Source organism: Phasianus colchicus, chromosome 4 (genome assembly GCF_987193195.1).
Source record: "Phasianus colchicus chromosome 4, bPhaCol1.hap1.1, whole genome shotgun sequence".
Lineage (NCBI taxonomy): Eukaryota > Metazoa > Chordata > Aves > Galliformes > Phasianidae > Phasianus > Phasianus colchicus.
Genome location: NC_143439.1, coordinates 14997800 through 15012127, shown reverse-complemented (window position 1 = coordinate 15012127; position 14328 = coordinate 14997800). Strand labels below are relative to the sequence as shown.

The following is a 14328-nucleotide window of genomic DNA, read 5'->3' as shown; positions in this document are numbered from 1 at the left end:
ACACGTGAGAATGATAGGACTTACTGTTCAATTGACAAGGTTTTTGTGCAGCTATAGATTTACTATGTGGCATACTCATCAAATATGAGTGACTTCTACCAAGTAAATAATAATTGTAACAGCTTTCTAGGCTACGGCCCTATGGTGTAAAATCATTACTTCCTCTAGACTATCATGTTAATATGACCCTTTCCAAGAAAGGACAGCTCAAGAAGTCCCTGTAACACCTTTGGATGAAATAGACTCTGAAAACAAAGCAGGACAAAATTGTTATGAGAAGAGGAAGAAAGAAGCCCATCTGTCACCAGATAGGATTTGCTTTACTTACATCTGAGAGAAAACTGGCTTTTTGGAGGTAAGAATTAATCATATGCTACTTCTTTCCCATTCCATTTGAAACAGTAGAACAGCCCTTTCATTTCTGACTGCGGCAGACCTTCAGTTAGGTATACACTTCTTCAGCTTCTTTGAAAAATAGCTTGTTTAACTAAGAGGTTTGTCTGGATGTTATTTTTCAAAAGTGACAGTAGGTTCTTAGAAGCTTTTTGCTCAGAATTGTTTGGGACTTGTTGACGTTAAAAAAAATGAAGCTGAAAAGTATCAGTCATTTTTTCATCATTCTTAGGCTGTTTGTAGTAGTGCATAGGAGGATCTTTATATGTATACCACGTTAGACATTAGCTGATGCCTAATACAGCAAGTTATAAAGCCAGTCTATACCATCTTACCCTAGCTTGTAGATTCAGCAAATTAGTTATAATGCATGTCACGTGCACATTGAACCTTTAAGTGAAAGTGAATTTCAGATTCAGAAAAAAAAAAATAGCCAAAAGAACAGGCTAGTAATTAGAACCTAACTTTCCTTGCATTGACAGCAGTTGAGTCATTTATTAAGTCAATGTACCACAGTAACAGAGCAACATCACACTTGATTGAAATCTTGGCCAAGTCTGACAGATGTTTTCAACTCATTGTCAATCTCAAGTATGTTTTAATGAGTTTCAAGTGGCTGGAGCTCCCCTCTGCAGATGCCACTGTTACTGAGACCGTGAAAGGAATCTTTAGGGCAATGACAGCACGGAAAATTCCTTTGAGTAAATGGTGTATCAGAAGAAATCCTGACTAGCAACGCAAGTGCAGTTCCTGAGAATGATCTTTACATTTTGAATGTGATGATTTGGTGCAAATTGTTTGAGTTTAGGTGAATATCCCAAGTAAAGGTGAAATTTTGGAGGGGAGCGTTCTTTAAGGATTTTTTTTATAATTCCTATTTCCAAGTAACTGCTGATTAATACTATTTCTGCTTATGCTTTTAGGTCTGGCTGGGAGTCTGAAGAACAAAAGCACATCAGAATAAAACCCACAACAAATATTTAATTCAATATTTTATACTGGGATGAGCAGAAAGGATGGTGACTGTTAAATTTGAAAACTTCAGACTGGATCAAGTGCAAAGATGCTGATTGAAGCATTGACTGAAAGCTTTGCCTGTTTTGATGACTCTGAATAAAGTCTCTGAGTAACAAAACCCTATATTTCACATTGTTTTTGCTGGTATTAAAACAATCTAAAGCAGTTTTTCAGACTCAATATGTGTAGACTGATAATATATAGGAATTCATAAGGAAATTGTGCATATAGAAAGATTGGAAATTAGATTATGGGTCCCAAAATACTGCGAAGAGTACTCAAACTTATCAAGTGATTAACTTTAAATCCTCAAGTAACTAGAATTTGTAAGTGCAGAAAAATCTAATTTATGATATTATGATATTTATTATTCTACACAGGTTATTTAACATACATATTCTGTTGAAATACCTATGAAAGTAAGAGCTTCTTTATAATGAAAAGATTTATTTGGCATAAGTAAGTGGCAAAAGGTTCACATTTTATATAGTTTTTGCACTGGCATCTGAATTTCATTTATGGAAGAAATGTGCTGAAAGTATTGTTTCTGAATCATGAATCTAGAATTCCATCTACAGCAGGGTCTAATGACTGCATCTGTTCAGAAGAATTCCTTAATCTCTAAGAGCTGCATGGAAAACAACAAGCAAAACTGATTTTGTGCTAACTGCAGCTCATTTCTATTCTTTCAGAAAGATGGAATTATGTACTCCAATCCAGTGTCACTGGAACTTATACCTTTATCTCACCGAGGTACGTTAAAATTGAGCCTTAAAGCAGCCTGTACAAGAATTCTCTGATATTTGTATAAACAAGTGAGATATCACAATTTGTGAAAGCTGTTTTTCAAACTGGCAGCTCCTGGGATCTGGCCGTTTTGTTGTTGCTTATGTTAAGCTTGTTGAAAGTTGCCTTTGAATTCTCTTTTTCTTCCAACTTTACTGTTATCATATGGTCTACCCTATGCATGGATGGGGAACGTGAGAATGAATAGTTTATGACCAGAGGTACTACTGAAATCTGGGATAATTCCTTTCAGCCATCTGCAATGGAGTACAGAAATGAATGCTTATGTGGTTGCAAGTTTGGGGATAAGAAGACAAAGTAGTCTGAAATAGGGTTGTTTGGAGCAATTTTCTGCGTGTAATTGTCTAACATTATGTATGAAATGAGGCAAGTATGTATGTGCCTGTTCCACTTTCCAGGCTGTGGCTATCAGGCCAGACTTCAGAACTGGAAAATGTTCTGGCCGTGCACCAAACCAAAGATACGCTGACATTTTGTTGTAATTAGTAATGCCACTCTTTATTAATCACAACCTGTTAAAATCAAATATGCAGGTTATCACCTACTTAAACTTCATTCCAAAGAAGAAAGAACAATACTTTAAATCTGTTCCAGTTTGTATAGTAAGAAGCATTATTAACTTGCATTTTTACCACTTTAATTCATTGACAGGGTATTCCTGTTCTTTCACTGTGAAAGTAGATCTCTGAGAAACTCAGCATTAGAAATTTGGATTCATGTTTTCACTGGAATAAATCATACTTTGGGTTTCAGCTTGTGAGGACAATCAGGCGTTTGCTTGAGAAGGCTCTGGTGACTCTCAAACACGTATGTTGATTAGTACTGGTGTATCACCAGCTGGAAGTACTTAAGCTGGAGGGCGCTTTAGATTCTTCCCCTTTCCATCTGTAATTGGCAAGTGTATTTTCTGCCTACAATCAATTGCTTTTATATTCTGAGTAATATCCCTAAGTAAGAACAAATATTACAGCAGCTACAGAAGCTATTGATTGTAGGCAGAAAATGCCCTTTCTAAATGCCACTTGAGATGACTGATGTATGAAGAAAATCTGTGACATCATTAATGTGGCCAATAAACTTGTCACTTGGCAAACCAAGGAATGAACACAAGTAAATGTGATTCTCTATGAATCATGGCATACAGACAAGAGAAGGATCAGATGAGAGCGTCATGTGAAAAGACCAATCTATTGAGCTAGTAAGCTTAAAAAAAAAAAAAAAGCAGACAACAAAATCCAGCAGATGTACTGCATAGAAGGCATCAGAGGTCCTGTGTGTGGTTTTTTTTTTTTTTTTTTTCGGTTAGAAAGAAACTGAAACAGCAAATACAACTTTCAGTATCCTGGAGGCCAACAAATGGCTATCAGTTTTCTTGCAGCTCTTGGACAAATGTATGTTATGGCACAGTTCTAGATGCACAGGAGGTGTATTTTCAGTCCTTAAAGTATTCCCCTAGATGGCTGTCCTCATGCAGAAATATAAAGATTATAGGATTTAGATGGATGTTTTTGTTGAGTATGTATTTAAGTTATGATGTTGCATTCTTGACAAACTTTCTGAACGCTGTAATCTGTATCTTCAATGATCTTTGCTAATAATTGATCATTTTCACCACCAAGTTCTGTTCTGTGAAAGATGGGGAGATGAGAATTTGGGAGAAATTATTTTCAGGTTTTTTTTTTTGGTTCTAAAACATGAGCTTGAGGAAAATGTTACTTCCTAAACTGAGGTATCAGGCTAGGGATATTAACTTCTGCAATGACAGATCCATTCTTACAAATTACAGAAATCTCAGATGAAACTTTGTGATGGGAGGGAAAGCTGAAATTAGTCAGAGCTGCAAGTTCTTGAGAACAGCAAAGCTCAAGACCTAGATTTTAAATCGTCTTACTTATCTGGAAGTCTGCTTACCAGTAAGTACACAGAAATGGTGGATTAGCATCCCCCATGTCAGCAGTTGACTGTCTGCATTTTGAAGTGTTTGGCACATATGCTGTATCCTCTGTTCCACTCCTTATTTCTACAGTATTTTAGGATCATAACAAAAGACTCCCCTTGTACCCTATTCTCTGTTTAATAGTTGCTACTCCTTGAATTAGGAAGATGCAAAAGAACTGTCTTCCTTCCCTTCAGTTGAAACTACTCTCAGTGAAAATTTTATGAGCGATAAATAGGAAAAGAAATACACTGGTAATATTCAACGTGAGTCAACCTCTGTCTGCTCAGAAGAGTGAAAGAATGAATTGTGAATTGTTGCTCTGTCATATTAACAAATCTCCCTGAGGTGAGTTGCTGGCGAAGTTATGTTTCCTTCATTATCTGTGTTCTAGTTACTTATGCATTTTAATAAGATGGTTTTCAGTATCACAAGGTGAATGGTTCTTCCTGATGCTTTTTGTACATCTGCCTTCCAAGCTAATGTCATTAATCTTAAAACAACATCAACAAAAACAATAAAACCAACAAAAAGCAGTCCATGAATAAATGGCATAGTATTGTGTGTACTTCTTAACCAGACTGAAGTAAATTCACTGAGAAAGTCAATTCATTTTTAAATTCTTTGTAAGGTCACTGGGATTTCCAAGTTTTATACATACACTGGACATCTATCTGCACTGCTGCTGTCAGAGAGCACTAGTCTTTATTGCAATAGTATTACATCTTAACAAACTACCTACAAAAGTTAAGGAAGTAGGCCAGCCATTCTATCCTGAACCAGCTTGAAATGCTCCCTGTGCAAAGCCTTTTTGGGTGGAAGAGCTAACTGGAAGCTGAAGGAGCTGCCTGTACCTCCCCAAGAACGTGTAGCTATTGTCACAAAGCTGTGGATTAGTGCAGTTGCCCTGTTGATGCATTCCTTCTAATATGTAGTGCCCTGGTGGCTGAACATAGTATTGTTTTGAATGGGAATCACTGTGGTCTCTTTTCTAGTTGACTGTATCTTTTGTCGTTTTAAATTTTCGAATTTTCTGTTGCTTTGATATATCAGCTTCCAGCATTATCAGCACTCTTGTTCTCAATGTTCTGTTAAATTAAATGTCAAGAGGTGATGACTCATGCCTCACTGGTACCATCTTTCACTTTATCATACGAAATATACGTTTTTGACTACACCATTCTTTTCTGTAGTACTTTGATATGTAGTGACACTGCTTAAGATTTCAAAGAGTTCAAGGCTATGTGCCCAATCCTTCTCTACTTCTCTGAAAAGAAACCACCCAGAACAAACACCGCTTAAACTCTTGCCCTGTAAGCTGAAGCCTGTTGCCAGATGTCTAGTTTTACACCACAGATGCAAACTTCACAAAAAATTCTGACTGTATCTGTGTTAGTATCATCTCTTTGAATGGCAAATGTGGAATTTCTACTTGGCGTAGTTTGCACTAGGGTGTTGGCATAGGAAATATGGTGAACCCAGGAGCAGTGAAGTGTCATTTTGTGATCCATAAATTCCGGTAGGACTCTTGTTAGATTGAGTAACCAGGTAGAGTTAGCAGAATCAGGTGGCTGCTTTGCCCACTTCTAATCAGACTCAGCATGCCTGCTGTTGTGCTAAGCAAACATCTTGCCCTCTAATCAGCTGACCATTTCAGGTTTAGTTTTATTCTAGTTCTTAATCTGAGGCTACGTTTAAGAAGTCATGAATTACTGTAGATAAGGATGGGTTTAGGTGTCTCACTAAAACTTCTTTCCATTTTCCCATAGGTGGCTGTACTAAACCAAGATGAATGTGTTTAACCTTAGTTTAAAAGCTTGGCTAGTTTGGAATTAAGAAATTCTAACTTAGGAATCAAAGTCCCCAGACAGCAAATAGTCTCAAAATGTCGAGTGGTAAGAACGTAAGTAAAATATCTTGCCTTAATTCTTTGGCTCTAAGTAATAGTTTATTTGGAATGAAGTTGGAGTAAGTAACTCAGTAAGGTAAGAACCTGCTCATGACATTTTTTGCACCACAACCTGTGTTTGAAGTAGACGTTTGATGAGATTAGAATATGTGACCATCTTGCATGTGTAGATATTAAAGCTAAGAATTAATGATGCTTCATAACCTCAGTGGAGAGGAGCTTCAGTGTGCTGTACTGAAAAGCCTTCATTTGATAGTTGAAAATGGAACAGCTGAAGAAAGATCTTTTTTTAAAAAAAAAAATACTACAGGCTTTATCTTGCAGGCTTTTATGAAAAGGTGACATGAAAGACAGCAGATGGATTTATCTTTTCACTTAGAAGCAAAACTATGAATGAGCTTCACATAAACAGATCTCTCAGCCAAATATAGCTTGACAGTAATTCTATAAGATTCATCAAGTCAAGGAAGGTGATTATATGTGACGCCACGAAATAATGTGAAAGTAGGGTATCTCATATGATTTCAATATTTCAAACCTGAGTTCATAAAATACAACTTTTTGATGAAAATGCTGTCCTGTGCTGCAACAATTCTCATCTTCATGTATTCTTTAGAATGATGAATAGATCTTATTTTATAACTTTCAAATTCTAATCTCCAGTAATCTTAAGCATTATGGAAACACTTCCTAGACTGCAGTAGTACAATGACTTTTGACTACTGTAAAATCGTGAAAGTGAGTTTTTAAGCATTTAAAACAGTTTTCCTGAAGATCAGTCTAACAGGTATGTTTTACATATCTTACTTAGGCTGTCAATATAATAGTGGCTTCAGCTACGAAAAACCCAGGCAAAACACACAGTCAAAAAATATATCATGATGATGAACTGAAGTCTTGCTTCCTTCTTTTTGTAATATCCAAAGGTGAGTCTGTGCTGCCACGGAATAAACTGAGATATTTCCTTAATTTATTCTAGTGTAATGTATATTTATAAATGGCAAATTTTGTAACAATTACTTCTGTAAAGCGTACTTAAAGTGTACATATTATATCACCTACTAAATCATGGATAACCAACCTTTTGGTTTGCTTGGGCCATAATGAGTGAAAAGGAATAGTCATATTCATGTCAACTGAAAAAGGAGTTGTGAATATGCAAAAAAAAAAAAAAAAAAAAAAAAATTGAGGACATTTTTTGAAAATCTTGAATCCTGTCAACATTTCCTTTATCAAAACTGAAAGCGAGGCTGTTCACAGGACTGTGTTTTGCCAACACATCAAAGTTCCTGTAGTTATTATTTGTATAACTGGAGTTTGTCATAATTTAAATTTAATTTTAAATGCCGTTATGGCTTGAAACCAGCACAGATAAGTTGATTTTTCACTTTGAAGGTGCATATGCAATTCCTTTAAATGAGTGGTTAAATCCACTGAAAATGCAAAATCTGTGAGCCATTTTTCATCTTCAGGTTCTGGTAAAGATTTTCCTTTGGGTTCCATAAATGACTTGATTTCAATTCACAAATCATAAAATCTTATTAGCATTTTACACCAACTTAGCCACCTTCCTTTAGAAAAATAAATGATGACCCCATAAACAACACGGTTCAATCCATTGGACTTTATGAAATTTGTAGTTTGATGATTTGCATGACATTATCTGCTTTAAAGCTTTCTCCCATAAATTTTCTTGATGTACAATGCAGTGGTATTTCGTTGAACATGAGTTGCTGGTAGCAATTCTATCAATAAGTTTCTCTTTTTCACTCACCATTGCTGAGGCACAATCAGTAGCTATACCAGATATGTTGACAAGATATTAAAAAAATTGCTTTAACATAACATTTACTGTCTTATACAAATCAAGAGATTCGGTTGTATCTTTCAATAGCACCAAGGAAGCACTAATTTCTTTAGTGATGTTATATTTGTTATCAATACCTTTAATGAAAATGGCAAGTTGAGCTGTATCTGTGGCATCTGTACTTTCACCTGTTTCCCAAGCATAAAATCTGAAATAAGCAGCTTTATTCTCCAAATTTATTTTGTTAGATTTTCCTGTTTCTTGAGTTTGCCCAGCTACAGTCTGGTAAAACAAATTGATTTTAGAAAAGTCTTCATTTTTATCAGGGCACATTATATCTGTCATGCTTTCCATACACTGCTTAATAAATTCACCATCGGGAAATGGCTTTGATTCTTTTAGCAATCACATAACAGAGTCTGTTTGAGTTTTAACTTTTTGGAAATATTTTGTTGAGATGACAGATTTGTTTTCAGTTTTGCTATTTTGTTTTTAAGGAGCATTCCTTGATATGCATCGAATTTGGCAATGTTTCTGCAGATAATGTCTTTTCCAATTGTGATCTTTGAAAACCAACACTGTTTCCTTACAAATTAAGCGCATGTTATTTGTGTTGACAAAAAATTATTCATCTGCCCATTTTTCTTTGAACACTCTTCCTTAATCCACAATTTTTTTGGGTTCTGTTTTCTTCTGAGATGCCATGATGTAGATTGAAATGTTAGTATTGGCGGTCACTGCGTCTTTTCTCACCAAGTGGCCACATGTACATGATGGGTGCGAGAAGCAGCCAGCACAGTCGTGCCCTTCGTGTCCTTTGGCTTCAGCCCAGATGGTGTCAATCATATATTGGTGATTTGATTGTTCCTGTGCAATGGGTGTGCACCAGGAGAGAGCCACTACCACAGTGGTGCAGAGCAGGGGATGGCTGCAGTATGAGTTGTCCAGGGATGCATGTGGCCCAAGGGCTGTAGTCTAGATAGGTATGCACAAAATCATATAGGCTCCTAACTTTCATGATTAGGTTAGAATCAGATGTCTAAAATGCCTCTGTAGGTTTGGATTTGCAGGTTTCACTGCTTATAGAATTATAGTATTGATACTCTCTATTTTCTGTCTTAATAAGTGCCTCTTAGTATTTAGACGCTCTATAGTACGGTTTCTCAAGATCACATGTATACCTAAATGGTCTTCAATCTACTGGAAGTCAGCTAGCTGAATGTCATCTGATTACATCAAATTTTACTTTTTTTTCTCATTAAAGAGTTAAAAACATGTATTGAATATAATAAAGATGCATGCAAGTGTTCTGTTTGTTTTGTTGAATTGGATAATTATATATTTTTTTTCTTGAACTGGTCAAAGCATAGAGGTTTTTCCTTTTTAAAAAAATCTTTACATGGTTTCTGTACTATTTGATTCAGCTGTCATATGTCTTTTAAATGATTAATTGGTAACCCAAAGCACAGCACCAGAAGCGAATATCCTTGTTGATGAGTCTGGAAGATCATGTCTGAACACACAGAGTTGGTGAGTTGTTCTGCAAAATTTCATTTTCACAAACAGATGGCATGTAGAAATGGCTTGTGCACAAGAGTAGTGGGCAAGCCAAAGAAAGAGCTGGCACTATAGCTTACAGGAATTAAACTAACTGTTTGGGTTCACAGATACAGCAATCTCATATGTTTGCCCAGCTACAAGAGCTCTACCAGACCTGCGATAAATTGGGTTTTGCTGGTATTCTATTGCCAAATAGTGGTTGTCCAACTTCAGGCTAAAGACTGAATTAACAAGAAAGAAAAGGATACCAAAGTTTTCTGCCAAGTTCTATGTAATTACACTGATGTCAAGCAGAATAATCCGTTCCCTAGTTGCACTGAAGAATAAAAATCCACAAGTTCTATAATGACTATGAAATTTGTGAGCAAACGAGTAAGATTAGTGATGTTGGCAGTGTTTAATGGAACAACAATCTTTCTTAGTGAACTCTTTTCACTGCAGAGGAGGTTAGGTGTATTTTTTAAGGATGGATTTAAAGCAAATTTCTCTGAGCAGGTTTCCAAATCGGGCTCTTAGGGAGATGGTATTTTTTGAAGAGGATATCTCAGGTTAAATGTCTGGCTGCATTGTTAGGCTCTTAATTAGAGTTCTCTTCTATATGGGCTCTAGGGTGATGGTAGGAGTAACTCTGCGGGGAGCTCTGTGTAAAGCTAGCTGTAAGTACCTCAATTTTTAGGCTTCGCTTCTGTGAAAGAAGACCTGAGTAATATGGAATAGATTAAATCTGGTGAGCTCTGTTGAGAAGGCTTCTAGGGACCTTTTAAAAAGTGTTATAAAATGCTGGTGAAGAGCACGAGTAAACAAAATGTGAGAAAAAATATAGATTTCTTTGAACTCTTCTGTATCAATTTACTGTTTGCCAACTGGATTGTTTTAATGGCTTTATTTCGGAGTTATTCCTAAGGTAATAGCAAAACAGTTGCAGGATGCCTCCTTACTTTACCAGGAGGGTCTGTACTAGTGTTTCTGCTGTTGGGTTCAATTAAAAAAAGTGTTCAGAATGTAACAATGCTCCAGGCATTGTGTGCTTATGGGTCAGGCATGAGAGCTGCCTTCATACTTTTGAGATGCTATTTCCTTAGAAGAGTGAGTCTTCCCTTGTCTGCGTTGGCTGGGCTCTAGAAACCCTTAAGGAAGATATGCTGAAGTCCTCAGGTATGTGTATTAAACATGTTCATTCAAGAGCTGCTCTCAGGTCTCCTCGGAGCCTTCTCTTCTCCATGCTGAACAGCCCCAGCTTTCTCAGCCTGTCCTCCCTGTGGAGCTGTTTCCTCCCTTGGATAATTTTTGTGTATCTCTGGAAACGCTCCAACTTTATGTCTTTAACAATAAAATTTTAATGTAGAACTTTGGTTAACTTTCTTTCCTTAATGTTTGGAGAATTTCAGTTGTTGTAATGCAGCAGACAGTTATCTATAAGTTTGCTAGTAATAAGTATTAATTGTTATTCCAGGTAAAACAGTAACAGTCCATGTTACTTCACAGAGCAAATCCTCTTTCCTGCTTCTCCTTTCTCTAAGGAGATTTTAGTGGTGGTGGCTGTAAGGTTTCCCTTACAATAGGTTTCCCACATAATAGAACAACATCAGTTTTATAGAAATAATAAAATTACCCGCAGAACAAGAGTCTAATCTCTTTGGTAGAGTATGTAAAGTGGTCTTATTTAGGTAAAACTCACTGAAGAAGTTTGTTATGGAGTTAATTAGGATTTTAGCTTCCTGCTATTTATCTTTATACTCTCTCAGGTATGCAGGCTCTCTGCCTCTTCTTGTTTCAGGAAAGCCACCTATTACCTATGCAGATCTGAAGTGAAATCAAGAGCTAGTCATTTTACTGTGTAGAGAAATCAAGTAAGTGAAAACTTTTGGGCAAGGGAATTATTCTATAATACAAAACTTTTAGCTAAGTCACTAACATTTTCAATGTTTGCACTGGAGAGTGAGCTGATCCTGTGAACTTAGATATATATTTCTAATTGCTTCAGGATATCACTTCTGTGTTGTTTTAAGATGGTACAGAAGATTGATTCAAAGCATAATGCTAACAGCTAATGAAGTCTTGAGTGAAGATAAGGACTTTCAGTATTTCCCAAGATTGGGAAATACTTTAAGCATGAACTCAAATTTATCAAGTATACTCAGTAGAGCGATTTTTGTTGCACTGTATCTATAGTACAACTTTAAAAAGTACCGCTACACATTAAAAAAAATACCTTCAAAAGAACTTGCAAACACGGAGGAAAAGGTTTGCCACTTTCAGAATATTTGAGACCAAAGTGAGCAACAAATGATCTCTGGTAGAGAGTAATTAATGATGTAATGTGCTGAAATGAATACATATGACAGGCTGCAAATGCATTCACAATACTTTTGCGGATGATTCTTACTTGGATCAATGCATTAACTATGCTTCTTTTCTTTTTTTTAATGCCACATAAACAATTGACTTAGTTCTCAAGAGCATAAGGATTCTTATGAATCTCATTTCATAAGAAATAATAATTTTCTGGAAATAAAAGATGGTGATCGTTAATTAAGTCTTTTAAGACTTCTTGAATTCCAAATCATACATGCAGTAAATGAGTGTTGGTAGTAGGCAGTGAGTTCTTGGTATCTGAATCTGTTATAGAGGAATTATATTGCCCTAGATGTTTGCTGGATTATAAATGACACGTTTACTTCAATACTACCTCAGAGTATTTTGTGACTGAAAAGATAAACAATTTTGTCAATAGTAAATTGTCCTGTACTTTATTGATCTCTTAATAACTTACAACTGTAAAACAGGCAATAAACCGCAGCAATAACTTGTTTCCCCTAAGCAATACAGAGACCAGATTTTGAAGAGTAGTGATTCTTTTGTATCAGGGAGTGGATTATCTTCATTTATTTTATTTCTTAAATTCTCATGCAGCTCTCCAGTTGCTATAGAAGAATAGGCTCCCATTTATCCATCGCCTGCAGTGCTCTGTTAATAGAGAAGTCAGAAAGTATGCTTGCCATTGGTTTATTATGTTGCGTGAAAGTAGCTGGTGACAGCATGCACAGCTGCTGCTGAAAATGACATTTCTGACAGTTTGTGATAGCTTGAGTACCTGACTACTTAAACAGTATTGAAAGACTTTGTGAATTGCAGTGTGTGTGTATATATATATATATATATATATATATATATATATATATATATCCAATATATATGACCATACCTTAAAAATTGTAATTCCAGTTCATTTATATTTGTTGAACTCAAAGCATTTATTAAAACATACAGAAAGGATGCTGAAAACAGAGAGGTCTCCCTTCCAGCTCCTTATGGTTCTGCTGATTGCTAATTGAACTTCAAAACTTCACACTATTTGCTTGAGAGAAATGGTCTGCTACGTTGTTCTATAGAATTTTCATAAAGTTACCTTTCTTTATTGCTATTTTTTCCACTTCAAACCTGCACGTTGAAGTCTTAATTGAATTCCAAGTGTGATAAAAGGACATATACTGAGCAGGGTGGAATGAGAAATGTCACTCAGTTTCTGTGTGAATGCCATGTATTCAAGTAAATCACCTTGATTTTTGCCTAGCTGAGTGTGTGGTGTTAAATTAAAAAAAAAGAAAATTTTAATTAAAGCTTGTGAAGAATATTCAGAGCTAGTTACTTGTATTAGAACACATCAGTTACACCTACTGTGAATCTGGTTAGCAGATGTGTTTCTCTAAGATAATTCTCTGCTTTCTTTTGACTTACTATAAACATATCCAGAAAATGGTCTATTCTGATGTGTTAAGATTGCTTTGGAAAAGACAGGAGCCTATTTAATCAGCATAAAAGAAACAGAATGCTGTAGAAAATATAACACAAGATAGTAGCTTCAAAGTATCTAGTTTTGTTCCTTTAGCATCTCGCTTGAAGTATAACACAGCTTAAAAAAAAAAAATAAAAATCAATCAACTTATGTCTCTGGGGAAATCGATGTGTGGAAAGTAGATGACAATGAAATGTGTAAACTGACAGATATTTTTACTCAGCAGAGGGTTTTAGAGCGAGAAGGCACAAGAACTTAAAAAGAAGCCAGCATGTCTCCTTCCCCACGTGATGTTATGAAGAAAAGTAGGATAATTTTCAAGTGTCCTACAGTGCTAACTGTATGATACATCATAACAGATTGAGATGACAATTTACATTCAGCAGAGCCACTGTATGACAACGCTGCATGTAATTCTCTGCCTATTCTAGGAGCAGGTAGTGCAAAAATGAGATGGCTAGGTGTCTAAATCACATAAATGACTGTTTTGCCTGTCACTGTTATAGATAAAAGCCAATAACAACAAATAAAATAAATTACCTGAAATTGAATTTTAAATCAAATAACTTACTATTTCTGTATTTCTACCGATGGCATTTATTAAGAAAGCTTCAGTAACAACATGTGGCAACTTACTGAAGCATGCTTTCACAGCAGTACAGTGGAGAATGTCTTGCATTAGTTCCATTACTGCTCCCAGAATTTCAGGCATTATTCTGTACCCATTAGTTTGGCAATTTCACCCCATAGCGCCTCAAGCATTTGAGGAACAGAAGGATGTCTGGTAACCATAACCTGAGAAATGAGAACTAACAAAACCAAGCGTCCAGCTGCAAGACAGCTTTCTCTAAATAAAATGGCTATTGTGTGTGGCTGCTCAAGCACAGGAATCTGTCCCTTGAATAGGATTGATTTGAGTGGATTCTTTTTTTAATAGGGTGTGTGCTACACAGAGAAATTAAATTTTAATTCCATTTCAGAGACTTGGTATGCTGGTTTACAGGTAGGAATTAAATAAAAGGCTTTAAAAAGTTCTGAACTCTAAAAGAAGTGGAAGAGTCAGAGAAAAAAAAGTGAAGTGATTGATTTTCTATGTTTGATAT

The 14328-nt window shown here is 35.9% G+C and overlaps 1 long non-coding RNA gene across 2 annotated transcripts in view; it reads left to right on the top strand.

Annotated features, from left to right (window-relative positions):
- Positions 1-14328, top strand: part of LOC116226157 (uncharacterized) — a 100057-nt gene that overhangs the window by 6577 nt on the left and 79152 nt on the right. The window contains exons 2-8 of one of the 2 annotated variants that reach the window (XR_016465831.1): positions 169-1519; positions 2103-2163; positions 4298-4501; positions 5923-6056; positions 6874-6988; positions 9294-9399; positions 11207-11279. This is a non-coding gene — a long non-coding RNA (uncharacterized LOC116226157). The remainder of the gene's footprint in view (positions 1-168; positions 1520-2102; positions 2164-4297; positions 4502-5922; positions 6057-6873; positions 6989-9293; positions 9400-11206; positions 11280-14328) is intronic. The other variant, XR_016465832.1, reaches the window with a different exon arrangement.